Genomic DNA, 8,753 nt, shown 5'->3' with positions numbered 1-8,753 from the left:
GCATGTGTCAGTTTAAAACACTGTGATAAATTCTTCAAATATCTGAATTCACTTTTACAATGAATTATGATCTCTTTTCGTCTTTTGCACCCACACAATCCTCTTATCTTTGTAGCTAGAGCTCTTTCTGTCATGCATGCACAAGCCCGCCTCCCTCTCACCCTCCCTCAGCATTCTCTATCTCCATCACGCAAAGTCATCTTTTCACTTTAGGTCGTTCACCCATAGTGTGTGTAGCCCCCCAACTCCTTCTTTCCCCAACACACCGATCGATATGCCTCTCTAGTCAAGTGTGCCTACCACAAACACAAGCTTTCCCTCTTCTCCTCTCACCATCCATGCTTCACTCCCGCCCCTCTTTTCATCAATCTCGTACTCGCACACTCCTTCCCCCACGATATAGTATGCCTCTCGCAGCACCTCTTAGCTGCATCCCTCTCTCTCTATCCTTCTCTTCGGGCCTTATTTGCTTCTAACACATACATGCATGTATATCGATCGATCTCCCTACATATACCTAGGTCAACTTTAACTATTTTTTCCCACGCATCGATCGATGGACCTCAAAAGTTATGTCTCTCCTTTCTCCGACAAAGGATGATTGATCTTCATATGTAGTTATGTCTGCTTACCACAGCCATATCTTCCCCCTCATCATTCATGCATGCCTCCTGACCCGTCTCTCACACGCACGTGCACAGACAGGCAGGCATCCCCTCTCTTATTTATATTGCAAGCGTGCCCTCATTTGTCTAGCAAGCCTCTCCAACCATTTGTGATAAGCAACTCCAGCACCAACCCCTTTGACACTCTAGCTCTGTCTCTCTCCCAACCTTATTCCTCTCCTACACATATGCATGGATGTAGATCGATCTCCCAAATTCATAAGGTAGGTATCTCTCCTCCTCCACACATATACCAGCCATTGTACCTTTATAGTTAGGTCTCTGCCCCCCCGGCTCCCCCACACACACCGATAGTCGAGCATTGTAGGTACGTATCCATGCCACAGAGACAAACTGCACATGTACCCTCTCACGTTCCAGTTGGCCAGCCACCCTATATCTTTGATGTGGGCACACACAAATTCAATGGCACTCTTTATCAATCGCACACACACACACATCATCATCCCTCTCTTCGATTTTACGGATACCTCACGCCGATGATACCTCCACTCTCTTCTCGTGGATCGCCCCCTATATATATATTTGATATATCCAGGCCTCTGTTTCACACACATTGCATATGTTACATTTTTGATTGAAATATCATCGACACATATTCCCTATCTATCTCTCACACCCCCCAAAACACTCACCAACCCACATAGTATATCTCTCTACGTTTGTATCTCTCTCACACAAACCCAAATAGGTGCTGTACATACACTAAGAGAATAGGTGCACATACTCACGCTTCGTGCCCAGTGTCGGTGCACAAAAGTAGGGGCTCTCTTTTGTACCACTTTACTTGTGCGCGGACAGTTAGAGCCGCGCCTGTGGCCATACCTAGCGGGGCAGAGGAAGTAGAAGCACAAGACAGCCGGAACAACGCCAAGACCAGAGACACAAAGAGCAATAGGGCGAGGTGGACTCCCCCGGCAAGACCCTTGCCGGGGCGGCCTCCGCAGCCCCGACAAGAGCCTTGCGGGGGCAACTTCCCCAACAGCAGTAGAGCGCGCCACCCTTGAGCCCAAGGGTTCCAACACCATCAACCACATTGGAACCAAGGCTCGGGAAGCACCTCCATGGTGACATACAAATCTTTGTGAAGACAAAGAGCCCACAGGACTAGACGATGACCAGAAGACAAGACAATCGCAAGCCCCTTGCCGAGGATGCCCCCGACGCCCCGACAAGGCTCCTTGCCGAAAACACTCGCATGGCCCCGGCAAGACTCTTGCCGAGGGCGATCATAAGACCCCGACAAGACCCTTGCCGGGAACATATGTTGGACCGCGACAAGACCTTGCCACCCTGTCACCGCCCCAGCTCAGCGACCAACCCACCAACTGAGGCTAGTACCCACGTTGCAGTACGTGGATGCTAATCCAGCTAGTCAAGCACCCTGTGTGGTGGCATGCAGATATTTGCGAAGACCCTACCACCATGCCATCTCAGCAACCTGCCAGCTTACATGGCGCTGCATGCCTCGTCGACCTGGACGTGTGTCGGAGTGAGACGGAACAGCGACAGACGGGACGGGCCTCGTTGCCATCCCCAATAAAGCAACGAGGCACCTAAGGAGTGCATTTAATGTGCCTTGTCCCGTAATGACAGGCGATAAGCTTGTACACTATTTACCTTTCCACCTCCTGTGTGCCACTGTGGCGACCCCTTTTTGACTATAAAAGGAGGCCCGAGGCGTACTCGAGAGGGATTCGGATCTTTTGGACTACGCACACACCACAGCTAGTTCGGAAGTTCAAGAACACTCAAATATACACCAAAGCGGGACTAGGGTATTATGCATCCTTCCAGCCTGAACCTGGGTAAATGATCTTTGTGCTGGCTACTAGACCCGCTCTTTGCACAACCCCGCACCTATCAACCGTAGAAGGGATCCTAGTGATTCCATAGGTGTCGTTTCCACCGACATCTTTGGCGCGCCAGGTAGTGGGCGCAGTTGTGGAAATCTGGTCTAGTTGGTGCAGCGGTTTCGTCGTGGTCGTCGCCCCAAGGAAGAAGACGACCGAACAAGGATCCGTCGTGGTTGTCTCCCCAAGGAAGAAGACGACCGAACGAGGATCCGTCATGGTCGTCGCCCCAAGGAAGAAGGTGTAATGGAGAGAGAACGGCTAGGTGGTTTTCTTGGCCGCAGGCACACCCGGCCGGTTGCGAGGATCCGTCCTCGAAACGCTGCAGTCTGGGTTCACGTGCCGGCAAGCCTATCCAGTTGAGTGTAGGGTGTACATACAAAGAACGATTGAACAAGAAAATAATGTGCATTGTTTCAAGGTACTGTAGAGTTATATTACATCAATTGTTGCTGCGGTTCTAATTAAAGATAAAAATTGTCTAGGTCATGAACCTGCAGCGGCGATGAGAAACGGGGTGCCTAGTCCCGGTGCTGCCCCTCTATCCTCCGAACTCCGTCAACGCGGCTGATGATGGGCTCGATACGCTCTTCAAGCGCCGCGAGGTCCACACCCTCCGGCAAGCTCTCCAGCTCGGCATCAAAGTCGAGGTTGGGGTTCCAGTATGCCACCTTGGTGAGGACCTTGGTCAGCACACCCCGGTAGGGCTGCGCATTGACCAGATTGTTGACTCAACGACCGGGTGCGACTTGTTATTGTTCCTTGACGCCTACTCAAGATACCACCAGATCTTCATGGCGAGAGAAGATTAATAGAAGACAACATTCATCACCCCATGTGGTACATATTGTTTCTTACGAATGCCTTTCGGGTTGAACAGTGCTAGCTCAATGTTTGCAAGAGCAGTCCAAATTGGTTTTGAGCCCCAGCTACATAGAAACATGGAAGCTTATACAGATGACATAGTGGTCAAAACTGAGGACAGGGCAACACTCGTACAAGATTTGGAAGAGATGTTTGCAAATTTGTGCAAGATCAACCTCAAGCTGAATCCTGAGACGTGTGTCTTCGGCATTCCGTCCAGCAAACTTCTCGGGTTCTTTGTGTCACAGCGTGGCGTCGAGGCGAATCCAGACAAGATCAAGACCATTGAGCAGATCGAGGAACCTAGGCGGATCAAGGATGTACGTCGGCTCGCTGGCTGCGTTGCCACCATGAGTAGATTCATCTCCAAATCTGCTGATGTCGGTGTCAAAACCGGCGGACTGTTCTCCTCTCCGGAGACAGGTTGATGAGCTTTACCCTCGGCGTCGCCATGATCGGACAGCGGCTCTGTACTATGTTTGTCGTCCTGTAGCTCATCCTGCTCCATCACTGGGTCCATGTGGTCGCCGTTTCCTTTGGAGTCGACCGGGGTATTATTCTTTCTTGTGCTGTTATCGTTGTTTTTGCTGAGGCGGGATTTGGGGCGGCGCCTACGTCGTCGCTTTGGTTGCTTCTCGAGGGGACTATCCTTCGCTGCATCCTCCCGTTCCCCGTCCTTGTTTTCTTTGGGTGTATCCACCATGTATATATCGTGTGATGAAGTGGCTGTCCAACGTCCTGTGGGTGGTGGTTCCTATTTCTCTCCTGCATCATCATCCATACCATCGATGTTTTCGGAGTCAAAATCAAGCATGTCGGTTAAGTCGTCGACAGTGGCTATTAAGTGGGTGGTGGGTGGGGAACAAATTCCTTCATTGTCCGCTTCCCACTCGAGCCGGACATAGTTAGGCCGAGGGTCTCCTGATAGAGAGAGAGACCTCAATGAATCTAGCGCATCACCCAAGGGCGAGTGATGAAAAATATCCGTGGAGGTAAACTCCATGATCGGTGGCCAATCCGATTGGATAGGCACGGACGTAGGCGGTTCGGAGCCTGTGGCCGGGGACGAATCCAAGGGTCCGGTAACACATGTCTCATAGGAGGTGAAGTCAGTATTCGGCTCTATCGCCGCTGAGTGTGCGGCCTCCGTGGCGGGGTCCATCCACCCGTCCTTGGATGGCACGATCTGCTCTGGATTGAGGGCCGGAGTAACCGCAGGTGCGATCTCCCGAAAACCGGCCGATGGCAGAGCTAAGTCATGCTCATCGTGACTGTGCGGCGCGCCTGACATTAGCTCGAATCCGTCGAAGATCAAGTCTCCACAGATATCGGCAGTGTAGTTCAAGCTTTTCCAAATCTGACCTGATGGCCAAGGGCATAGCTTTCGATCTGCTCTAGATGGCCAAGCGAGTTGGCCCGCAGTACGAAGCCACCAAATACGAAGATCTGTCCGGGGAGAAAAACTCACCCTGGATTGCATCATTGCCGATGATCCAAGGAGCCATCAAGCCTTTATCCTGACGGCACAGTGGAACTGTCGATGAAAGCACCAATGTCGGTGTCAAAATCGGCGGATCTCGGGTAGGGGGCCCCGAACTGTGCGTCTAAGGCTGATGGTAACAGGAGGCGGGGGACACAGTGTTTACCCAGGTTCGGGCCCTCTCGATGGAGGTAATACCCTACTTCCTGCTTGATTGATCTTGATGATATGAGTATTACAAGAGTTGATCTACCACGAGATCGGAGAGGCTAAACCCTAGAAGCTAGCCTATGATGATGATTGTTGTTGTCCTACGGACTAAACCCTCCGGTTTATATAGACACCCGAGGGTGCTAGGGTTACATAGAGTCAGTATAGAGAAGGAGATCTACATATCCGAATTGCCACGCAAAGGAGAGTCCCACCCGGACACGGGATAAAGTCTTCGATCTTGTATCTTCATAGTCCAACAGTCCGGCCAAAGTATACAGTCCGGCTGTCTGAGTACCCCCTAATCAATGACTCCCTCAGTAGCTCCTAAACCAGGCTTCAATGATGATGAGCCCGGCGCGCAGATTGTCTTCGGCATTGCAAGGCGGGTTCCTTCTCCGAACACTCCATAGAATATTTTGAACACAAAGATTGTGTCCGGCTCTGTAAAACAAATTCCACATACCACCGTAGAGAGTATAATATTCCACAAATCTAATCTGCTGACAACCTTTCATAACATGACATATTGCTGTGATCTGGTCATTACGTACCATTTTTCCCAGCCTGCTACTGCACGTGTTGCGAGGCGGTTTTATTGGCACGTCTTGTCAAAGCAGAGCTTGTGTTCCCCTTATCACAGGATTCTCATCAATACGGGTGTGGGTAACCCAATCGGGCTTGTTAGTATGACTCCTGGATTTTAGGCAAGTTCCAAACGGCCACACGGAGGACGCTTGATATTCACCCTCTTTACGAAGAGGCCAAGGCATGTCCTTTTCTTCTTGCGCTCGGTCCTTCCCCTCCCCCACCTCGAGTTCAAACACCCAAGGCTCAGGCTAAGCGCTTCGGACCTTCAACCATGTCCAGATCCAACCTTCAAGGTCGGCGGATGGCCTCCTCTCTCACAGAGGAGGACATCAAGAAGTTAAGGGAAGCCAGGTATCTGACCGCCGAAATCTCGCACGGGCTGCCTACTCAAGGGCAGGTCATCCCCACTCCCGAACCCAATGAGAGTGTCATATTTGTTTCCCACTTCCTCCAAGGGCTAGGCTTTAGTCTTGATCCCTTTGTAAGAGGTCTTATGTTCTGTTACGGGCTCGATTTCCACAATCTAGCTCCAGATTCCATCCTTCACATCTCGTCGTTTATTGTTGTGTGTGAGGCCTTCCTCTGCATCACCCCACACATCGGCTTATGGCTCAAGACTTTCAATGTGAAGCCAAAGACGATCGATGGGCGACACGCAGAATGCAGAGGTGCGATAATAAGCTAAGGCCCTGATGCTCTATGGCCAAAGGGTTCCTTCCCGGAGGTGTCCAACATATGGCAGAGGGAGTGGTTTACATCACAGCTCCCCGAAGTATGAAGTTGGCAGCTGCCCCTGCCTTCCGCTCGGGCCCCCTGCCGCAACTAGCATCATGGGTCAGCAAGGGGCTGGACTGGGGGCCAGTTAATGACGTGCTGACATTGCAAAGTCGCATCCGAGATCTCCTCAAGAGGGATGTCAGTCTTGTCAAGGTAATGCAAGTTATTCTAGTTCGTCGGGTCCTGCCATGCCAACATCGATCTCTCCGTATGTGGGAGTTCAACCCAGAAGGACCGTGAACTATTCAGCAATTCTTCGGCGTGACGCTCCAAGAGATGTATGGATTGTTCTTCGGATCACGAATAAAGTGTCCGCACACCACCGGGGATGCGGGTCTCAATTGCAACCGTCCAGATACCCATGTAAGTAATTCTGCGGCCTAACATGCTGTCTTTTTATTTGTCGCAACATCATTCTGAAAAATCCGCTCTCGGCCAGGACTGGATAAGAAAGGCAGAGATGATGAGGTGTTCGTCCCCCCTTCCCGAAGGCTCACCGGATCCTATAATAGCTAGGATGCTTGAGCAGGCACCTTATCAAGTGCCATCAGGGGAAGATAAAGGGAGGAATAAAGAAGCCAAAAGCGGGATTCACGCATTAATCATCAAAACTGGGGGAATTAGTGTCTCCATGAAGGAGGATAATCAGGGAGAAGAATCTAGAATCCCCTCTCCCCAAGGAAGGAAAAGGACCGCCTCTGAAGACTTGGAAACGAAGGTTTCCAAATGAGGGAAGAAACCTTCGCCAGGGGGCCCTGCCCCGGAGGGCGTCCTTACCGCATAGTGCCTGCAAGGGGGCCATGCCTCCACCGAGCTGTAAGTGAACAAGAGTACCTTGGTAAATATATCCTGTTTTATCTCTAAGGAAAATAACCGAGACATATATCTTGCAGTCCAGCTCGTAGCCCTTCTTGACAGAGTTCCTCTTCGGGGGATCTTCTTCCGGAGATGATGGAAAGTGAAATGCCTCCCCCTGTAACCCCGCCTCCTAGGGCGGACGACCCTGAGGTGTCATCACGGAAGATTTCTCCTGATCCGCCGAGGCCAGAAGGTAACCCTTCGGCCACCCAAAGTCCAAAGTATTCGGCTCCTAAGGAGAGCAACAAAAAGAGTCTGGGATTGTCCGATGCACAACCGAACGCACTGATGGGTCTTTTGGAGCAAGCGGCTATCTCAGAGGTGCGTCGTACTTTAGTGGGTACGGTGGTTGAGAGGATTTCATCCGCCAAAAGTGGGTTGCATGAGACTTTTACGAGCCTGCTAAGATGTTTTGAGGTACGCAAAGTAATATAAAAAAATTCGATGGTACCGCACACCCTAGGTGTGATCTATACAGATAGTAGCCCCTGAGACTCTGGTTGCTGTCCAGAGGCGGCAAATAGAGGATCATAGTTCCAGGTAATGATTGCGCTGCTTTCATGTGCAGGTGGCTGAGGGTCCGCTGGCTGGCTAGACTACTGAGTTTGCCGGACTAAGGTGGCAACTTGACGCGGCGGATGCCGACATTGCGCTTGTGAACAAGCGGCTTGACGAGGCACAGGGTATGTATTTTCGGGTGGTCAACAAATATTAAGAGGAGCATGATGCTGGTATCTATAATATGTTGTGACTGCGGATGGAGCTGCCGTCGTGGAGACCCTTCGGGCGGAACTTGCCTAAGCCAAGGAACAAGCCAGGAGAAGTGATGCGGCCGCCCTAAAGGTGGCCGAAGACTTAAGAGCCGAACAAGCCGCTCATCGCCAGAGCGAAGATAAGATAGCCAAGATGGCTGTTGAGCTGAAAGATGCCGCTGGCTGATATGTGCTTCTTGAAAAGGAAAGCCAAGAGAAAGCAGCTGACCTGAAGAAAGCCATGGAAGCGGCCAAGGAAACCCGCTCTGAAATCAGAGCGGCGAAGGAGGAGCTCCGTCAGGACAGAGATATCATGGCTGGGAAGCCCTTTTTCTTGCGGACGAAGTTCGGAGATCCGAAGTATGCCCCTCTGGATCAATTATGGAGTGTTGCAGACGCATACTTGGACTTGGCAGTGAGTGTTGCTGATGCGACTGAGTTTTTCAAAGATCAGAAAGATCATGAAGTGGAAAGATTGTTCTGGTCGCAGTTCAGTGCTCCAACGCGTCCGCTGCTGTTAAATGAACAAATCGCCGAGTGGGCCGAGCTCCGTAGGTTGTCCAGACTTGCCATGAGGTCTGTCGTGGATCTTCTTTGGCCGAAGGCACCAAGGCCAAATAGTTATTTTGGTTTAGTGCAACGATTCCTTGGTGCTGTGCCGCATATCGACGCTGTAAAGAGG

This window comes from Triticum dicoccoides, chromosome 3A, assembly GCF_002162155.2.
Source record: "Triticum dicoccoides isolate Atlit2015 ecotype Zavitan chromosome 3A, WEW_v2.0, whole genome shotgun sequence".
NCBI lineage: Eukaryota > Viridiplantae > Streptophyta > Magnoliopsida > Poales > Poaceae > Triticum > Triticum dicoccoides.
The sequence above is the reverse complement of the archived record's forward strand: the minus strand, read 5'-3'. Positions refer to the sequence as shown.